The sequence below is a fragment of the Bemisia tabaci genome, chromosome 1, assembly GCF_918797505.1.
Source record: "Bemisia tabaci chromosome 1, PGI_BMITA_v3".
In the NCBI taxonomy this organism is placed as follows: domain Eukaryota; kingdom Metazoa; phylum Arthropoda; class Insecta; order Hemiptera; family Aleyrodidae; genus Bemisia; species Bemisia tabaci.
The window spans coordinates 40,063,775-40,084,946 of record NC_092793.1 but is presented as its reverse complement, the minus strand read 5'-3'; the positions used below and the strand labels follow the sequence as shown (position 1 = coordinate 40,084,946).

Here is a 21,172-nt window from a genome sequence, read left to right as displayed (position 1 = left end):
ATCAATCCATACCGATTATTTTTTTTACTTTTGATAAAAATGCAAATAGGTAAGGAAGGGGGCTCCTGCAAGGGCTAAACATACTTACACGTCATGACTGTTGCATCACTCATAAATGAAGGGGCCTACATTCGATTTACAGTGAAGTACAGGGTGTTCGAAAAGTCCCCTCCCCCCCCCCTCTAACTTTTGACCTAATTGAGGTAGAGATTTGAAACTTGGAGGGTGTTCTTAGATCAAAGGGAGCTACTTTTTGACCCCCTCAAAATTTTGGGGGGGTTACGGACCCTAACTTTTTTTTTCAAATGGGAAGATCCCCTTTGTGATACCTCGTTCGAAAGAGCATAAAAAAAGAAAAATTTTAGCGCAAACCCGAAGTCATTATCTCAAACCGTTCCAAAATGGCGGCCGGTCAAAGTTCAAAATGGCCGAAAATTGGCATCTCTGCTATTTGCGCATGGATTTGCTTGAAACTCGGTATCTGGGGGTATTTTGGCACGAGAAAAACGAATTTGACGTTAGATTTTTAAAAAAAACCCTAATTTTTCAAAATGGCCGCCGGTTTAGGCTCGAAATTTTGACAAACTAGATTTTTTGCCGATGGATTCACCTGAAATTCGGTATCAGGGGGTATTTCGACCCGAGAAGAATGGATTCGACGTTAGATTTTTAAACAAACCCTCATTTTTCAAAATGGCCGCCGATTAAAGTTCAAAATTGTCAACAATTGGCAACCTCGACTTTTTGCCGATGGATTCCTGTTAAATTTCAAGCTTCAGCTTCTGGATTCTCAGCTTATCGTTTTTCTCCCACCCAGATACCCCCAAACATCGAGTTCCAGGCGAATCCATCGGCAAAAAGTCGAGGTTGCCAATTGTTGCCAATTTTGAACTTTAATCGGTGGCCATTTTGAAAAATGAGGGTTTGTTTAAAAATCTAACGTCGAATTCGTTCTTCTCGGGTCAAAATACCCCCAGATACCGAATTTCAGGTGAATCCATCGGCAAAAAATCGAGTTTGTCAAAATTTCGAGCCTAAACCGGCGGCCATTTTGAAAAATTAGGGTTTTTTTTTAAAAATCTAACGTCAAATTCGTTTTTCTCGTGCCAAAATACCCCCAGATACCGAGTTTCAAGCAAATCCATGCGCAAATAGCAGAGGTGCCAATTTTCGGCCATTTTGAACTTTGACCGGCCGCCATTTTGGAACGGTTTGAGATACCTAATGACTTCGGGTTTGCGCGAAAATTTTTCTTTTTCTATGCTCTTTCGAACGAGGTATCACAAAGGGGGTCTTCCCATTTGAAAAAAAAAAGTTAGGGTCCGTAACCCCCCCAAGGGGGGGCCCCCCAAAATTTTGAGGGGGTCAAAAAGTAGCTCCCTTTGATGTAAGAACACCCACCAAGTTTCAAGCCTCTACCTCAATTAGGTCAAAAGTTAGAGGGGGGGGGGAGGGGACTTTTCGAACACCCTGTATAATTCTTCATATCCTTTTAGAAGTACCTAACAAGACAATTTGGCTCAGTAAGTTTATGACTTTGGCCGGATTCTTTACCCCTTTAAGCTGAAAGTTTTGTGGGGTTTATGCAGTTTATTAAATTACCATGACTATGCAAGTGTTATGATGATTTATCTCGATTTATTCAGAAATATCTAATTTCATCAGCCTCATTACGACATTATCAAGATGGATGAAGTTAAATCCTCTTTTGAAAAGGTGAAAAGTGGTCTTGTAAAATCATAAATAGAGGGTGTCCCACGAAAAAGGAGCCACCTTGAATATCTGCCGAACGCGGCGGAATTTTGAAAAACGGTTAAAGGCGTGTTCGTTTATATCGAGGGGGATACCTTTTGGCGTATTTAACATTTTCCCAAACCACGGGAGGGGCGCGGGGCGGGGGGTGCCCCACCCGTAAGTCGAACTTTTCAAATGGCACCCCTGCTTTTTTTTCAGAAATCAATTCTACGCCAAAAAACAAGCCGCCCTGTCCAAACCGATTGTAAATCAGACAATTTTTCAGTTATTTGCAGAGGTTGAAACATTTGTTTCATGCTCTATTCAAAAATTCCCCACGCCTAATGGAATTGCCGTAGGTATCAAACCAAACTCTCCGTCAAAAAAATTCTTAAACATTCCACTTTCGATAAAAAAAAAATAAAAAAATAAATCTGCTGCACTCGAAATCTGGAGCACGCGGAGCCCTTTTTTGCGACATTAAAATTCGTTTTACCGAACATTTCCGAGGGGCGCTCATCGGGAGGGAGTAGTAAGTTTTAGACAAGAATTATTATTCTTTTTTCTAAGGCATAAGAAACCGTGTTCGTGAAGAAGCAGCTAAGTAAAAAAAATGGATTACATTTTTTTTCGGGGGGGGGGGGGGGGGGGGGGTCAATGACTTGAGCCGGACCTTGATACTTTCTGAGGACGCTATTTTTCCGCGGTGCGTTCTTTTTCAACTTAGCTGTTTCTTCATGGACACGGTTTGTTATGCTCCAGAAAAAAGAATAATAATTCTTGTCTAAAACTTACTCCTCCCTCCCGATGAGCGCCCCCCGGAAATGTTAGGTTAAAACGAATTTTAATGTCACAAAGAAAGGCTCCGCGTGCTCCAGATTTCGAGTGCAGCAGATTTTTTTTTTTTTTTTTTTTTTTTTTTTTTTTTTTTTTTTTTTTTTTAAATCGAATGTGGAATGTTTAAGAATTTTTTTGACGGAGAGTTTGGTTTGATACGGCTGTCGGGCAGGACAAACCATTAATAATAATAAAATAAATAAAAGATCGAAAAAAAAATAACTGAGAGGTGTGGACTGTATGATTTTTTGTGTTAAAGGATACCAGGCTGCGCGGAGCCGGCTTCAGAACGAGTCTGGGTTCCCTAACTTTTTGAGGCGAGATCGTGATCGAAAAAAAATACTAAGAGAGGAATGAGTTGATTGAAAAGAAGTTTTACATAAGAGGCGGAAGGCCAAGAAAACTAACTGACGAATGGCTGGAAGAGCCTTAATAAGAAACTAAATGAAATTATACGAATTTTAAAGTGACCTTTTAATGAGAGCAAAGAAAACCTAACTAAAACGCGGCACCTCTGGAAACCAGAGGGAAAAGTCTCTACTGGGAATCCAGTAGGAAAACCGAAAATAAAAAAAAAACCTATTTAAGAGAAAATAAAACACTGCTGGGAACCAGCAGGAAAAACTTTTAATGAGAAAATACTTACTTAGCTGCTGGAATCCAGCAGGAGAGTGAGAGCTTGAGCCGAGAGGTGAGTGACTACTGGAAGCCAGTAGTTATGGCAAGAGATCGAATACTTACGAATTGGACATGAACCCAGAGGGGACCCTAGTTAGAGCCATGCCAATCCAATTAATGAGAGACGTGAAAATAAAGCAGAAAAAACCAACTAGAAAACAAATGATAAAAAAGCTGGGCAAAGCAAAAGCAAAAGTTACATACCCTAATCAGGGTGAGAACATAAAATTAAATTCTTCTTAAGATTTCTCCGGGAAAAACGGGAGCGGGAGAAAACAGGATAATCAAGGCGATACCCGCGGCATCTACCGGCGCGACGCGGTACCGCGGGATTTCAGTCGGTTCAGCGCGGGGAGAGATATGCGCTGGCCGTCGGTGACGGCGGCTCATTTCGACGTTGCCGCATAACGTTCCAACTGGTTGAACAACGGCAATTCCATTGGTCGTGGGGAATTTTTAAATAGAGCATGAAAAAAATGTTTCAACCTCTGCAAATAACTGAAAAATTGTCTGATTTACAATCGGTTCGGGTAGGGCGGCTTGTTTTTTTTGCGTAGAATTGATTTCTGAAATAAAAAAGTAGGGGTGCCATTTGAAAAGTTCGACTTACGGGTGGGGCACCCCCCGCCCCGCGCCCCTCCCGTGGTTTAGGAAAATGTTAAATACGCCAAAAGGTGTCCCTCTCGATATAAACGAACACTTCTTCTACCGTTTTTCAAAATTCCGACGCGTTCGGCAGATATTCAAGGTGGCTCCTTTTTCGTGAGACACCCTGTATAATGAAAGATAGGCGGAAACATGAGTATGGGGGGGGGGGGGGAATTACAGTAACACATGGATGAGAATAGTAACAATGATACTTAAAAAGCGGAAAAATATAATTTCAAATGTTTAAAAATGTATTGTTTCGGCGAAGAAGCACGGCACCACCTCTGAAAGGGGGGATATTCCATACTCTGAGGAAAACATGGTGGTAGGGAAGATTAGCATCCTGGCATCCCATGGAAAAATAAACTGAAAAATAGCCAGAAACATGAGAGGGAGGGAGGAGGAGGAGTATTACCCCTCTCTTCCCCACGCGCCTGACCAATGCGTCAGCGTCTCGAGATGAACAATAGCCCGGCGACCGCCGCGCCAGGACCCTCACCATATTACTTACGCTTGATTAACCATTTCACCGTCACGCTAGGATTCGTCCAATCTTAAAGAAAAAAATTGTTTCGCGTGTACTTAGCAATGTTTTCCTAACTCTACGTTAAAACACGGATTAAAAGAGGTCTCATTCATAAAAATCGGCCGAATAGAAGAGAAGTTACAGTATTCGAAATTCGAAGAAAGAAACAAAACCTTGACCTCTCCGTACAAAAAATAAAATGAAGGGGAAAAAATGAAATGTATAAATTACAATTTAATATATTTGTAATTGACCTTAGCATTTAACAAGCAATTCAATTATATAACGGAGAAAAAATTGGGAGAAATCACAAAAAATTCGTCTCTTGTAAGGGGCTTCCCTGTCAGAATTTTGACCTGAAGACAAGGTGTCGAATAGCAGCAGTACTCCATACAATACACGGTGTGCCTGAACGAGTTAAACATTTGTTATATGTTCTAATCGAAAATTCTTTATATTTTCTAACTACAGCGTCTCTTGAGTTGTTTACCCCCCCCCCCCCCCCAAAAAAAAAAAAAAAAAAAAAAAAAAATTCGTCGAGATTCTTGAAAATAAATGCGCTTAAAAGTATTCTGGGGCTATGATAGCTAAATCACTGATAGTAAATTCCGTTATATTATTAAGAAGAAATTGACTCCTTAGTTCAATGCCTTAGTTTCTTGAATACGATTATTTTGAGCCTTCAAACATTTATACCACCAATTTTAGCCATGGTGTGATTCCCTGAGAGCCGATAATATCACGAATTTCTCCTAGAACCCTTCAAAAACGGCTTGCTTTTTGGGCAGCCGAACCGGGGTTTAAATGGAAGCTAATAATAATCCAAAGCTCTGAGAAAAATTGTGAGATGAGTGTAGGAACGGTTTCTAAGTAGTGAGGATAGGCGGGCAAAGCGGCTAAAATCCTATCTAATGTTTGCCGTTTTTCTGCTGAATTGATGTTGCCGCAGACTTCTGACTGTGTCCTCACATGGTTTCTCCAGCATATCGATACATAAGTATTTCTACACGTAGAATGTAATTTTCACGTCAGGGAGTCGACATACTTTGATTTCTTCGATTTTATACGAAAAATTGATGGTTTTTCGGGATTGAAATTACTTACAAAGGCTGTCTCAAAAGTTTCGCATCGGTCCACCGTTTAAGCCAACAAAGAAAGCTAGCAAGTTGTAATTTGCGGGGTTCTTTAGATCAACTCACTAGCTACAAAACGAGCCCTTGTCAAGCTCATTTTGTCAAAAATTGACAAAGATACATCGTTTTTTTCGGATACGTGTTGGGTGGACCCCTACCAGATTTTAGGAATTTTTTCAGGGGTAGGTAAACAAACAAACCAACAAAGTATAAAAATTAGATGCGTGTATTATAAGAAATGAACAAAATAAGTATTTCTAATGTACATACTTTATGGCTCCTTATCTGACAATTCTAAGCTTCTTCTTTCTTTTTCAAAGTACTTTCCTCCAGCTTTGACGCACAGACTTAAGCGTTCTTCCTATTTGACCAAAATTGTTTTTACGAAATCCTCGGGAGTGAGAGTTCCTAAAAAAGCTTGAGCTGCGGCTTTAATGCCAGCAACTGAATTGAGCCTTGTACCTCGTAAAGCGTTTTTTAGTTCTGGAAAAAGCCAGAAATCGCAAGGCGCGAGATCCAAGCTGTAATGGGGGGGGGGAGGGGGGCTGCAGGAGGATCACCATGTCTTTTGACTCCATAAATTCGCGCGTGAGAATGGACGTGTGTGGACGAGCGTTGTCCTGGTGAAGGATCCACGTTTCCTTCATATCGGGGCGTTTTCTACGAATATGGGCCCGAAGAGTATTCAACACATTGATATAATACGCACTATCAACCGTTTGCTTAATGTTTGAACTTTGTTTGTTTGTTTTTTTCTCTCTGAAAAATGTCCTAAAATCTAGTAGGGGTTTACCGAACACGTATCCGAAAGAAATGATGTATCTTGGTCAATTTTTGACAAAATGAGCTCGACGAGGGCTCGTTTTGTAGCTAATAAGTTAGTCTAAAGAACCCCGCAAAACGCATCTTGCTAGCCTTCTTTGTTGGCTCATACGGTGTACCGATGCGAAACTTTTGGCACAGCCTTTGTATTATTGTTTCATGAAAAATAAATGCACCCGAAATGACCATAGCAGGTTGCATTTTACATATTTGCACTCATGAAAACTTGCACTCATGAAATTGATTCGTAAATTCAACGAGTGGGTACATCGACCTGGTATATCAAGATTCTGCGATTTTTTACGGCAAATCGGTAGATTTTCGGGATGTAGATTACTTACTTTCAATTCATGAATGAATAAAGCATGGACTTGGTTGAACTTCTTTGCATGGAGAGACGTTTAAAATAACAAAATCAAGACATAATTAATGCAATTACATTTATATCGAGTCAATTTCTTTTAATAATATAACGGGATTTATACTACCGGTGATTTGGGTATTTGAGCCCCAAAATCCCTTTAAATCGACTTTATCTTTCAGGAGCTCGACAGAATTTTTCCTTTTTTTCGCTTAAATTATTCCGTAGCACTTTTCTTCAAGAATCTTATAAGATTTTGCTTGAGGTAGATCAAAAAACTTAAACTGGTGCGTCGTGCTTAAGGTGCGTCGTTGACCTCGCAGTGTTGAATCGTAAATTCTCTTGTTGTGCTTCTTGCCTGTTTTGAAATCTCTGTAAATGGAAACCAATGAGGTTGATGTGTGCGAGTTAATGACACGCCTCATCAACGCTGCTTTTTTTTTTTTTTTTTTTTTTATTGGAGAGATCGGCAATCCACTTGATAAGTGTTCAGCACACTTTATGGTGAGAGGTTAAGAGCGTTAAGCGGGTCTTGATCCAGTAAACAAAAAAATGTATGTGTGATTAGATTTTTTTTATTTTAATCTTAATTTATAAAACTCAACACATTTAATTTATTCGAAAAACCATCAATTTAAAATCAAATTCATTAAATTGTTACTGCAAGGATGATTGTTACTGAATCAGGATGAACTTAGATTAAACGGGGTAGATGTAGTTTTATGCTTATCAATCCTTTTGCATCTGGAAAATGGCGGAAACTTGGTACTACGGACGTTTACGGTTGGATGCGAATGAAACGCTGGGTCCTGTTGGTTTTTAGTTCGACAAAAAATGACTCTTCCGCATTGCATTTCTGGAATGTCAAATGCTTTGAATTTTCTTTAAATATACGCTGGTAAACTTACGAAAGGCTCAGTTCTACACCCCCTCCCCCTCGTAGGGCTGTTAGAGACCCCCCTTCCCCCCTGTAACGGGGAACTTTTTCCCCCGTTTTTAAGTTTAAGTTTGTAGATAATCGAAAAAAATGGTTTTTTGGAAATTTGAAAACCAGTGGGGTCCCGGCCGTGCCCGGTGTCAGCTGTTCCGATCCAGCAGACGGCCAGCGAGTAATCAAGTACGTCGATCGAGGTGCGCGGCGAGGTGAGCCTGCACTTCTCCTCTTACTTAACGATTCTGGCTTGTTGTGTCTGCGGTTGGAGCAAATAGGCGGTACGGTGGATAAGGCTTTACCGAAGATTTGCTCCAGCTTTGGACCTCTTAGGTTTCGGTTGCGTGGGACGTGGTGCCCGAGCTGAGGAGCATTACCCCTGCAAACGTGATCTAGAGAGGCCTTTCCTCGGTGGAAAGCGCGGAGCGAGGTGCGCGAGTAGAGCTGCATCTCTCTGCGAGTTCTCCTGAGAAAAGTAGTAGACCTTAGATTTGGTTGGTAATCTTCTTAGAGATGTAGTTTATTTTTCATACCTTTCGAACCATTTCCCCTCGAGTTTCGATCAGAATACCTGTAGAATTTTAAGAATGAATTATATGTGTGGAAATTATTGATAAATCTCCATTTAAATTAAATAAATACTTGTAAGTTGGAAAACACGCTTTCAACTTTTGACGCAAGTAGTGAAGTAGTGGTGCGCGAGCTGAGCAGCATCAGACGGAACTCTGCTAAATTCCCTTTCCCCTTCGAGTTAAAATTCGAGTTTCGATTTTCTCTCTCTCAATTTCGATTTCACACTCTTTATCATTAATTTTTTTCTATGGCGGCCGAATCCAGGATCCCGGCGAGCTCATTCCGGCACCGTGAGTAACGTTGGCATATCTTATTCCAGAGGACGTATGTGCCTCTGACGACCCGGACCTGCTTTGCCAAGAAGGGGGATTCGCTGCGTTACACCCCCTCCCTAAGTGCGGTATGTAATTTATGGATGGCCCCTAAGGTACTATAAACTTATATGTATTTACTTTCGCTCATTACACCATCCCACTATATATATTTCATGAGCTCGCGGGGAAACCTGCGGGATGAGGTCTGATTCATTTATACCCAAAAAGGAGAATAAGGTGCAAGGGACACAGGTAGGGACTAGGGTCCACGCCAAATAAGATTATATGGAAGAATAGCTGTTTTCAGGTTAGCATTGAAATTAAATGCCAGAATCAAGGAACGGGTCGATCTTTTGTCGCACTTTACTAGTTGATATTGATATTCCGCATTTCTGATAATTAGGATGACATTTACCTACCGCCAAAATCTAAAGGTGCGGAAGGCCGCAATGTCCCGAGTGATAAATATGAAAATAATATCTGAATTGGCAACAGTGTAGAATTTTGAGGTTCGTAAACAATCTTTTGATGCTCACCGTTGTAGGAGAAATTCGGTAAACATGATGGCCTGTTGGATCTGTTGTCGTTCAGAAATTAGGCGCAAATATACGCACTCCCCCCAGTGTTCTGCGGGGTCCAGTCTGGATCCCAACGATGACCCCGGTGAGCACCAACCATCTGTTTTGTGAGCCCGAAAACGCGGATCGGGTTCACAAGAAAATACGGATTCACCGGATCGGATTCACGCGCCCTACCCGATCCGACGCGAAAATTCGCTTTTAGCCATTGTGGAAACAAAAGCTTTTACTTTCGGGACTTCAGCATTCTACTGTTGACTTACATGGTTGATGTTTAACAACGTGTTGGCAGTTTCGTTTTGCAAACAAGTCGAAAATGGCCGAAGTTTGTGAAACTTGTTTGGCTCATGACGTCACCCGAAGCTCATCATTAATGACCATGTCGGTAGGTCAATAGCCGAAATTAAGGGCCAGATAACACCTGCGTCTAGTCAGCGCTGGTAAAGCGCGTTTAGGCCACTCAACGGTAGCATCAGAGCTCATCGATGCTGTTTACACGCCTCTCTGATTAGCTCTGGATTAGAGTACCTGTATTGAGAGAGTATGGCCACTGGTGTTACCACCTCTGATTGGCTCAGCCATCTTAGGCTGAATGGAGCCCTTAGGACCCAAAAATGGCGGACGCCATAAATTAATGTAATGAAAAGTGACTCAAAATGTAGTTTTCTTTGCTTATCGTAACGAGAAATTTACCCAAATGCACTATTGCGACTTATTTACATATTTTTAAGGCTAATCGTGTGCAATTTTTGAGCAAAATTATCTAAGACGTAGTAAGGTTGGCAGCAAGTGCGGTTGGTGATAACCGTCAAAAGTTGGCAATTACTCCCCTCCCATCCACAAAAACCAAAATAAAGCACCGCCATTTTTGGGTCCCAAGCCTCTCCATGGGGCCTAGTGGCCATACTCTCTCAATATAGTTACTCTACTCTGGATAGACGATCAAATTCCGAACCAATTCCGATCAAAGTAGACATACTGATGACTGATGGTCACCATCTACGGTCTACCATCAAATTTTGACGGGCCGCATTATTTTGTTCTAAGTAAGATCAGGATGGAGTGCCACCATTCATCATTTCCTGCCACAGGAAACATTTCTGTCAAGTTTTCATTTTAAAATTAAGCAAATTAATGAGTTTAAGACTGTGAGAGATCGATAATAAATCGAAAGTTTATATACATCCCCCAAAAGGTTTCAACGCAGGTAATAAAGTGCTAAAACCAAACAAATCACTGTACGGACTTCGAGAAAGTTCACGTGATTGGTTTGATTTTATTCATAATTTCAGTATCCAGAATAAGTTTACTCAATCCGCATATGACTGTTGCTTGTACCTATTACTAAAAAATAATTGATGTTTATATTTACATATTGATTCATATTTATGATATGCTGTTAGGCAGTTGTCGAGTATCTTTAATTATTAATCTTAAGAACCAACCTTGTAAAATCTTTGACAATACTGATTTAAATGAAGTCAAAAAATATTTAAGTTTCAGTATTTCACTTAATAGGAACCAAAATGTACTTAATATTGATCAGACTGATTTCATTGAAGCAGCAGCGTTCAAATTTAACATTTTCCCAACTAAAACGTTTAGCATCCCGATGGAGGATAAACTGAGATTATTGCCCGCTGATAATGCTAATCCGTCAACTAGGGTCGGTCGGGGTATTTCCATTACGGGGTAATTCCAGATGTGCATCATGGAGGTCGTAATATTGAGGTTAGGGAATTATTGCGCTAGTATGTTGTTGCCAACGTTCAGTTGGTCACCCTCAGTTCTGTGGGTGTATCTGGCCCTTTAGGGTGAATACTATGTCGCGCCTTTTAGACAGAAACATCCTCCTCCGAGATGAGGGATTCACCTCTGGCTCCTGGACATGAAACCCTCGCGCTGCTTCAAATCGACGAGCGGCGCCCGGAGCTACTTATCTAGGAAATTCCTGGACACATACCTAGACTAGCGGCTGCGCGAAGGCATAACAAGAGCCCAACTTTGGGTCTGACGCAGGCCGGAGGGGTGGCGGGGTGAGTCTTGGGGAAATCCGGCCAGAATGAGGGATTGGCCTCCCGTTCGAGAGAGCCAAAATCTTGCGGCGAGGAATTGGGTCTATTCCTCCGCCACGAGGAAACTCGTCTACGAGGTATTGCACCAATCTCTCATTGGGACGTTGGCGCGTCGTTAAAGATTTCCCTAAAACCTCGAGGACGAGGGTTTACGCTCGACGAGGACAATAGCTATGTTTATGCGAGCCTCTTAACCTAACTTCAATCGAAACCTGAGTTTGAAACCAAGGTTCAAATCACGGCATAAACGATACGGAACTAACGAAATGTAGGTTTCCGAAATTTGTGTTTGAAACCTTATTTTACACTAAAGACTAGGTTCTCGCACTCCGCATAAACGAACCGGGGGTTGAAATTAGTTGAAATTCGACTTCAAATGCGATTTTCAGCTGCGCGATCGGCAATATGGCGGATTTATTATCATAACGTTCGTAAACAACTGGTGCTTATCTCACGATTTAGCTTTAATTTTGCCATTATTTAACATTTTTACAATCATAATTTTACTTTAATTGTTGCTTAAGCACTTTTACGTGATTCCTTCAGTTATATGTGGCTTATTTATCCTTATTTAGCTAAACGTAGGACGTTATTTTCTAGTGAAGGTGTTTAGTGTCAGATGGAATCCAGGCTTATTACTGCTTTTTCAGATAATTCTTGCAACTCTAATCAACATTTTATGACCACAGAAGCAAAGCAAGCAAAGAGCTTTACAGGCTACAATTGAGTAATAGCCTTACCTACCAGTTCATCATCTGCGGAGAACTTTTTTACTGTATCCACACGATTCGCCTAGGATTTCAAGATAAGGCACCCTGCTTCCCTTTAAGTAGTGCACCGAATTTTTTCATTCCAATCTACCGAATAAATCTAAAATCTGATCCAATCAGAGCTGTGTAGCTCTTGAATTTGTGTGTTATCCATGTATCTGTTTCCTGGTTGTCCTACTGGAAGTGTGAGACCAGCCACAACCGTGACCTGCTGACGTATTTCTTTGATCCAATCTCTTGTAAATGATGACTCAAATTCTGAGGCCATCATTTATTGAAACTAGTTCAAAGTTATTGCTCCAAAGTATCGTCACTCTTTCATACTGAGGCAGAAGGAAGGAGATTTTTTGGTGAGTGCTCTGTTATCCAAGATTTGCAATTCGAGATAAGAATACGGTTTTTATTGAGGCGTGTAACAATTTTTGGTCGTTGAATCACTTGTCATAATTGAGCCTTGGCGTTAGAGATGCATCAACTGTGGAAAGTGGCTCTGCCTGTGCAAAAATATCTTGTGACAGCAGTGGATGTTAGTAAATGCGCTTTACAGATAGACTGAAAGCTCCATATTCCAATCTACCTGAATAATTAAATTCAAAAGCATCTTTGAATTGAGTTCATATCGAATCTCAATAGGAGAACAATATACAGTGTAAGCGAAAGAATATCAATGGTAAGGTTGGGTTTGTGTCTTAGGTTAATGAAATGCAATGGCAGGTTCTGAAATCTTGTTTGTCAGTTGCTCTTTACATGAGACACCTTTGAAAATCAAGTTAAAAAAAAATACACATAGGTAGGCAAACAGTAGTAGGTAGCTTGCCTATTTTCGTCCTGTCTTGCTCATGGACTCGGAGAGCAGTCGGAAAGAGGGGTGAGAAACAGGATTTCAGCGCGTGTCTCTGGGAATGTGGAAACTTAAAATTTGTGAAGCGTCATCAGTTTGTTGAGATTGTCACCGTCCGTTGCCTCAAGAGTATTTAGACGCTTCTGCTTCAGCGATAGGTACATTGTTGACCTATCAATATCCGCTTATTTTGATCATATTTTGAAGGAGCAATTCCCATAAGTATTCCCGATTAGTTATTTGTTTCACTACAATAATGGCAGACATAGGTACAATCTTTACGACACCAGGGAGTAAAGGTGCAGTGCTTAGTAGATTAGCACTCCTACACTTTCAATGCCTATATCTACCTATTGTAAGATCATTAGAAGCTTAATAAACAGCATGATGAATTTCTGCGCCTGCCACAATTATTTTTAACATCACTAAAATCACATATGATGGCAACTTTTCTGAACTCAGAATATAAGCTCGAGCATGATTTAAAGGGTTGTTGAGATTACTTAGGTATTCATTCAATTTTTAAATATGAACGTAAAATGATTAAAAATCCGCTGTCATTTTTCCAACTGTTGCTCAGAAAGTCAGTAAAGGCTTTTCTAGTGAAGATGAAGCCTCCGCTTATATATTGCGGAAAAATTGTGGAACATACACGGGATAAAAGAGTAATAATAATTTTATTGAATCAATTTATAGTGAAAAAATGAAGTATAGCTTGTGAAAATGGCGCCAACGCATGAAATTCAAGTTCAATCGAAAATATGCGCATAAACAGCGTCAGAATCGGAAAGTTTGATTTCCCGCGAAAGTCGGGTTACAGCGCCCGCATAAACCCGACGGCGAAAACTTGCATTACAAACTCGGGTTTCGTGAAACCTCGGTTTCGAGCCTCGCATAAACGTAGCTGATTTGGCCGATTCCTCTCCTCTGCTCCCCTCCGCTCACGAACCCCGAGCTAGAGGCATTGGTGAAGGCCTGATGGATTTTCGGAGTTTCACATCCGTCTATACTCTCGCTATACAGGCACTCTATTCGTCCAAAACCCCAAAACTACCAAATGTATACGAGAATTTTAAAATATTTGTTACATTACCACTTATACCTATAGAAGAAAAATGACAATTTTGGTTTCAAAATGAAAATTAATCAAGAAATGTGCGATTATACGTAGAAAATAATGCAAAACAATTGAGGAAAACGTTTGAGAAAAGTATCCTTCTTAAGCCCTGCATAGACGATCAAATTCCGATCAAAGTAGATGACTGATGACTGGTGGTCACCATCTACTATCAAATTTTGACGGGCCGCACTTTTTTGTTCAAAGTAAGATCAGAACGGAGTGCCACCATTCATCATTCCTGCCACAGGAAACATTTCTGCCTTTTCATTTTAAAATTAAGCAAATTAATGAGTTTAAGACTGATGATTCCCGACACTTTGATCGGAATTTGTTCGGGAATTTCATCGTCTATCGAGGCCTTTAAGCGTCCAGCCCACCTTCAAACTAGGAGCTTCGAAGAGGCTCATCGATGGAACTGTTGACTGTTGTCTTTCAAAGATCGTCGGCCCGACGATCTTTGAAGATAACCGATATGTTCAAGATACATCACAGATCAGATCTTGAAATTTTCAAGGAATTCCGTGTAGAAGTGGCTGAGGAATAGAAGAGTTGGTGCCAGTTTGAGAGCCCCAGTTTGTAAGTGGGCTGGACGCTTTAGGTTAGCTGTCAGCTACGTTTATGCGAGGCTCGAAACCGAGGTTTCACGAAACCCGAGTTTGTAATGCAAGTTTTCGCCGTCGGGTTTATGCGGGCGCTGTAACCCGACTTTCGCGGGAAATCAAACTTTCCGATTCTGACGCTGTTTATGCGCATATTTTCGATTGAACTTGAATTTCATGCGTTGGCGCCATTTTCACAAGCTATACTTCATTTTTTCACTATAAATTGATTCAATAAAATTATTATTACTCTTTTATCCCGTGTATGTTCCACAATTTTTCCGCAATATATAAGCGGAGGCTTCATCTTCACTAGAAAAGCCTTTACTGACTTTCTGAACAATGTATCGCTGAAGCAGAAGCGTCTAAATCCTCTTGATGCAACGGACGGTGACAATCTTAACAAACTGATGACGCTTCACAAATTTTAAATTTCCACATTCCCAGAGACACGCGCTGAAATCCTGTTTCTCACCCCTCTTTCCGACTGCTCTCCGAGTCCATGAGCAAGACAGGACGAAAATAGGCAAGCTACCTACTACTGTTTGCCTACCTATGTGTTTTTTTTCTTACACTTGATTTTCAAAGGTGACTCATGTAAAGAGCAACTGACAAACAAGATTTCAGAACCTGCCATCGCATTTCACTAACCCAAGACACAAACCCAACCTTACCATTGATATTCTTTCGCTTACACTGTATGTTATTCTCCCATTGAGATTCGATATGAACTCAATTCAAAGATGCTTTTGAATTTAATTATTCGGGTAGATTGGAATATGGAGCTTTCAGTCTACCTGTAAAGCGCATTTACTAACATTCACTGCTGTCACAAGATATTTTTGCACAGGCAGAGCCACTTTCCACAGTTGATGCATCTCTAATGCCAAGGCTCAATTATGACAAGTGATTCAACGACCAAAAATTGTTACACGCCTCAATAAAAACCGTATTCTTATCTCGAATTGCAAATCTTGGATAACAGAGCACTCACCAAAAAATCTCCTTCCTTCTGCCTCAGTATGAAAGAGTGACGATACTTTGGAGCAATAACTTTGAACTAGTTTCAATAAATGATGGCCTCAGAATTTGAGTCATCATTTACAAGAGATTGGATCAAAGAAATACGTCAGCAGGTCACGGTTGTGGCTGGTCTCACACTTCCAGTAGGACAACCAGGAAATAGATACATGGATAACACACAAATTCAAGAGCTACACAGCTCTGATTGGATCAGATTTCAGATTTAATCGGTGGATTGAAATGAGAAAATTCGGTGCACTACTTAAAGGGAAGCAGGGTGCCTTATCTTGAAATCTTAGGCAAATCGTGTGGATACGGTAAAAAAGTTCTCCGCAGATGATGAACTGGTAGGTAAGGCTATTACTCAATTGTAGCCTGTAAAGCTCTTTGCTTGCTTTGCTTCTGTGGTCATGAAATGTTGATTAGAGTTGCAAGAATTATCTGAAAAAGCAGTAATAAGCCTGGATTCCATCTGACACTAAACACCTTCACTAGAAAATAACGTCCTACGTTTAGCTAAATAAGGATAAATAAGCCACATATAACTGAAGGAATCACGTAAAAGTGCTGAAGCAACAATTAAAGTAAAATTATTATTGTAAAAATGTTAAATAATGGCAAAATTAAAGCTAAATCGTGAGATAAGCACCAGTTGTTTACGAACGTTATGATAATAAATCCGCCATATTGCCGATCGCGCAGCTGAAAATCGCATTTGAAGTCGAATTTCAACTAATTTCAACCTCCGGTTCGTTTATGCGGAGTGCGATAACCTAGTCTTTGGTGTAAAATAAGGTTTCAAACACAAATTTCGGAAACCTACATTTCGTTAGTTCCGTATCGTTTATGCCGTGATTTGAACCTTGGTTTCAAACTCAGGTTTCGATTGAAGTTAGGTTAAGAGGCTCGCATAAACATAGCTAGTGATGAATAAGTTTTAGTTGCTAATAATGAAGCACTGAGTGCGAGAAGGGAACTTCTAGATTATGGTGGTTCAGAATCCTCGCTAATATTTCATTCGTTGTAAGGGAAGTGAATGCTTGCATTTCATTGAAGCTTGACTGGATTTTTTTCATGATTCATTATTATTTTCCATAAAAGAAATTCAGGAAAAATCACCCTCCTAAACTGTTCACGGCTCTTCCCAGGAGAGTGCGCGTTGTATGAAATGTTGCGGGGCGGCACGAGTTATGGTGTAATCATGGGTGGCGGTAGCCACCTCCGGACAAAGTCTAAACTCAACAATCAACAGTGGAAGGCGTCCAAACGAAAAAGGTGGCAGCCAACCATAGACAGTGTCAAGAGAATGGGCCTGTTGCAAACTTTTGCTAGAGCAAAACTAAGAGTTGTTTCTTATAGATAATGCCTCAAAAATCACGATGAGCGCATCGGCAAACTCTGAAATGCACTCATAACTTCACAATCTGCGTAAGAAATTTGCGGTTTTTTGAGCTTCCCGCTTCAAAAACGATACTACGGCACAGGTGAACATTTTGTAAGAGGAGTCGTTCCATCGTCGGCAATAATCATCATAGCCGACGCCAATCCGCCAAAACACGATTGATGGGACGAGATAACACCTGAACTGGATTAGACCAGATAACAATCGGTGTGTTAACGTTCATATTTTCCACGCCCGAATGGATTGACCTTGAACTCTCCTTGAATTACGCGCGGAACTGCGTGCAAGCGTCGGCCATGATGAATATCGCCGACGATGGAGCGACTCCTCTAACAAAATGTTCACCTACGCCGTAGTATCGTTTTTGAAGCGGGAAGCTTAAAAAAACGCAAATTTCTTACGCAGATTGTGAAGTTATGAGTGCATTTCAGACTTTGCCGATGCGCTCATCGTGATTTTTGAGGCATTATCTATAAGAAACAACTCTTATTTTTGCTCTAGCAAAAGTTTGCAACAGGCCCATTTTAGACGTCATGATTATTTTCCAATTCCCCAGCCTCCGAGACGAGCTCTGAATGCACTCCGATGTGTATTTTTCGTGCGGATTATGATTCATTCGCGAGCATCATTACATTAAATACCATTTCTGTCACGTAATGGTTGCCGCTTGCAGGGCGTCAATGGATGCTGATCAAAAGTCATCATCGCGCCAACTTTAGATGAGCCACCGTTCTCGCACAATCCGCGATTGTAGTTTCGATAATTTCCAGGAAATGCCGGCTGTAATTCAGGGAATACGCAGCGCGTGTTCGTTCGGCAAGGATAAGAGAGGAAGAGGGAAAGAAACTGATTTGGACGGTAAAAAGAAAAGGCGTGCGGAATCTGAGACGAGAGTGCCCCATGCACAGTGTATTTCAACCATTTTCAATCGAGTTGGTATGTACATCAAAAATTCAAGTTGGAGGTTGTAGTGGGGTACTCCTTGATGGGTTTTTTGGGCAATTTCGAAAAAGGTCATCAGAGCTCCTAGAAAAATAATCGCATTTTTATTGTGGTTTCTTGTAATGGCACCAGTTTCCGAAACGGACCCAATTTCCGAAAAGAGCTTTCTTTATTCGAAAAAATAAGTAAACTAGGCAATGCTGCCGATTTCTGATGGAAGTTTTAAAATCTTTCTAAAGAGGGCAGCAATTTTGACCCCCCTAAAAGATGGTCCCCTTTAAGATAGAAACATTCCCAAAGTTTCGTTATTCTATCTCTAACCGTTCCAAAGTTAAGAGGGGGGGGGGGGGGGTACGGACTTTTGGAACACCCTGTATACTATCTCCAAAATTACTCTGTAGGTATACACCAAGCAAAATTAGACCACTAATTAGGTACTCACATTACATACTATGAATCATCGAAGCTAACGCTAGAACTGACACTCAGATCTTTAATAGAAACTAATACCGTGGACCGGGGGGAATAGGAACGATATTAAAAAAATTTCGTTTTCGGGCCACTGTGCGGCGCGTATCTGCGCTATGAAAATTTTGGTGGCGCCAATATGTTCGGGTGGCTTTATTGACTGTGATGAGTGATGTCCAACGTTTTTTTCCACCGACCAACGCAACGGATGTAAACATAACCTCAAACAACAAACTGATCACCCAGTCAGGGAGAAATACGGTTTGACCCGGAACAAATTGCATAACAATTTATTCCTGTGTAAACGTCATCAGTAGGTCCTCCTGAACAACATACAAAAAGTTTACCACGGTCCGACCCCAGAACACCCCCCAAAATGACGAAAATTCAAAGTGGCGGCCATAACAAGGGCCTATGGGATTTCGGTATTTTAAAATGTTCCTATAGTGTCATTTGAGGCATCATTTCCTATGTAATTTTGGTCGCGGATTTCATTTCTGAAGTCCAAAAAGCCCCTAGGTCAAAGGGGGTGACCCAAATCCAAGATGGCGGCCAAATTTGAAATGCAAGAGGGTCATTTTTCAATTTTTACGTGATTGGGCAAGTGAGGTGTCGTTTCCAATGTAATTTTGGTCGTGCATTTCATTTATGATGTCAAAACAGCTCCCCGGTCAAAGGGGGTGCTCTAAATCCAAGATGGCGGCTAAATTTGAAAGACAGGAGGGTGAATTTTTTCGATTTTTACGTAAAAAATGAGAGTCATGTGTATCAATTCTTATGAAATTTTGGTTGTAAATTTCATGTCTCAAGTCAAAACAGTCCCCCTGCTTATAGGGAGTGCCCGAAATTCAAGATGGTGGCTAAACTCGAAAGGCGGAAAGGTGCATTTTTGAAAAAAAAATTCACCGAACAAGGCAAGGAAGGTGACTATTCCGTGTATTTCTAGTCGACAAGTCTAAATGAAACGTATAAGATGAATTTTACTCATACGTGAGACGTGTCATGCAAACGGTATGAAAATAATTTAATAGGAGCACCCAGTGAGTTATTTTTGCTCATTTTTAAAGGCATCAATTCTCAATCAAGATAAGGACATCGAACGTGACGGATTCACCGAACAAGGCAAGGAAGGTGACTATTCCGTGCATTTTGGTCGATGAACCTAAATTAGGTGTTTAAATTTTATTTAATAAAACAAAGAGAAAAATAGTACTTCCGAAAGAAATGTTAGCTCAAAAACACGCGTTCGCTCTATAAAATTAACAAAAGACAAAACATACTCATTTCCAATTATATCACGTCTTCAGCATTCCTTGAAAATCTCTGCAAGAGGATTTGTACGGTTTTTTTTGCCAATTTCCTATTACTGGATATAGCATGGACTTAATCAAAAGCGACTTATCCTTATTCGGCACAGTCTTCTAATCTATGGCGTAAGGTGGTACATGCGAAAGAATGCAGATCTTGATATCGTTGAATAGGGTGTTGCAGCTTTCTAGAGCACCAACATAATTGTGACAGGAGAGGATCCGAACCTATTTGTTTTTTTGTTGAGTCGACCAGAAAGGCGCGCGTCTATTTTTCTTTGCTATTTAGAAGTGATATTGAACGCTAAATCCAAAACTATCGCTAACATCTCTTTTATCCGTCGCAGATTTTGTCAACTTTTATGTAAGCAACTCCTGTTCTTAAATGAGTTTACTGGTTGCAACTTGACCTCTCACATGCACGGAATCAGAAAATCAACTGGAAAGCTGAAAAAAATGTAACAATACCTCTCTTTGGTGCCAAAAAATGAGACTTTCAAAGACGTATGTCATCAGTCTTCAAGGAAAAATTTAGCAGTTTAAAAAATATTCGTCACAAGTAGAGAAATTAATTCCGACATTATCAGCCATGAAGCACCACCAATTAGGAACTACCCAGATAACATCGAACGTTTCAGCAGCGTGGAAATCAACGTAGACTTGAAACATTCCGGGAACGTTTACAATATCTACGTAGTAATCAACATGGAAGAACAGGGGTGCTCCGAAAACGTCTCACTGGCGACGTAACAGGAACGTGGAAAGGAACGTTGCTCTGTAAACCTAACCTAAAAAGTTAAAATCGCTCATTCGCCGTTTCGCTGTCTACTTCCGGGACGTATAATTCAACGTAGTCCAAAACACGTTGTACTATAAAAGGCGGCACAGGCAGGACACAGGCCAGGAGCGCCCACTAGGTGGCGCTGCATTTCGTGGCGCAGATTACTCAAAAAGTCTACAGGGCATGCGCAGCCCATGTCGGCACCAACCAAGTTCCTGGAATCAGTCTGATCAGCAAAGGTTGCAACTGTTCGAGAGAGTCCACCATTTGTTATCTTGATATTGGCGTACCAAGTGATTTTCGCAGTTCAATGTTGTGCTTGAATTGATGCTTATACCTCCGTGTTTTACATACATAAAAGTTCGTTAATTATCTGGTTTGCACTTACTTGTATGTTTCTAATTCTGTATCTCAAGTCAATGTCCACAATTTTAACCCGTAGACCTCATGTTCTACTCTAAAACTGAAAGTGCTTATTCCTCCTCTAGTACGTACACCTAAACGAAAGTCGTGCCTATGAAGTGAATGATAGTATTTTAATTAATCGTCATTTATCGCAAATAAGTAGATAATTAACGAAATTTTCTAATCGTAAACACGTTAGGAGGGAAAGAGACGCACAAACTGTGAAAAGCCCAAAAATGAATGCCACACTATGTTTTGCGAATAAAATGGATTCTAATGTTACTGCACGTCCGTTCAATGTAGT

General features: G+C 40.7%; 1 long non-coding RNA gene across 1 annotated transcript; it reads right to left on the bottom strand.

Moving 5' to 3' along the window:
• Positions 1–7,173: 7,173 nt before the first annotated feature.
• On the bottom strand, positions 7,174–20,923 carry LOC109042942 (uncharacterized). The gene is made up of 2 exons (XR_011899939.1): positions 20,151–20,923; positions 7,174–8,241 (listed from the first exon to the last, which is right to left on the bottom strand). It is a non-coding gene; the product is annotated as an uncharacterized lncRNA (long non-coding RNA).
• Between the last annotated feature and the right edge of the window lie 249 nt (positions 20,924–21,172).